We start from the raw sequence: 221 nt of genomic DNA on the forward strand, positions 1-221 counted from the left end.
GTTCCAGTAATTCCCAGGCGAAAAAACACATGTTCTCTAAATATTCATAAATTGATGCGATTTATTTATATGACCAGTAATTACCTTAAACTTTTACCCACGTTTTTCCGGGAGTTAATTTTGGTCTTTTATTGTAAATAGTGTCAACGAAGACGTGGTTATGTATCTGAGGGAATTATCTAGTAGCCAGATATGCGCAAAGGTAAGAATATGAGACAAAA

This window comes from Penaeus monodon, chromosome 33 (assembly GCF_015228065.2).
Source record: "Penaeus monodon isolate SGIC_2016 chromosome 33, NSTDA_Pmon_1, whole genome shotgun sequence".
Classification (NCBI taxonomy): domain Eukaryota; kingdom Metazoa; phylum Arthropoda; class Malacostraca; order Decapoda; family Penaeidae; genus Penaeus; species Penaeus monodon.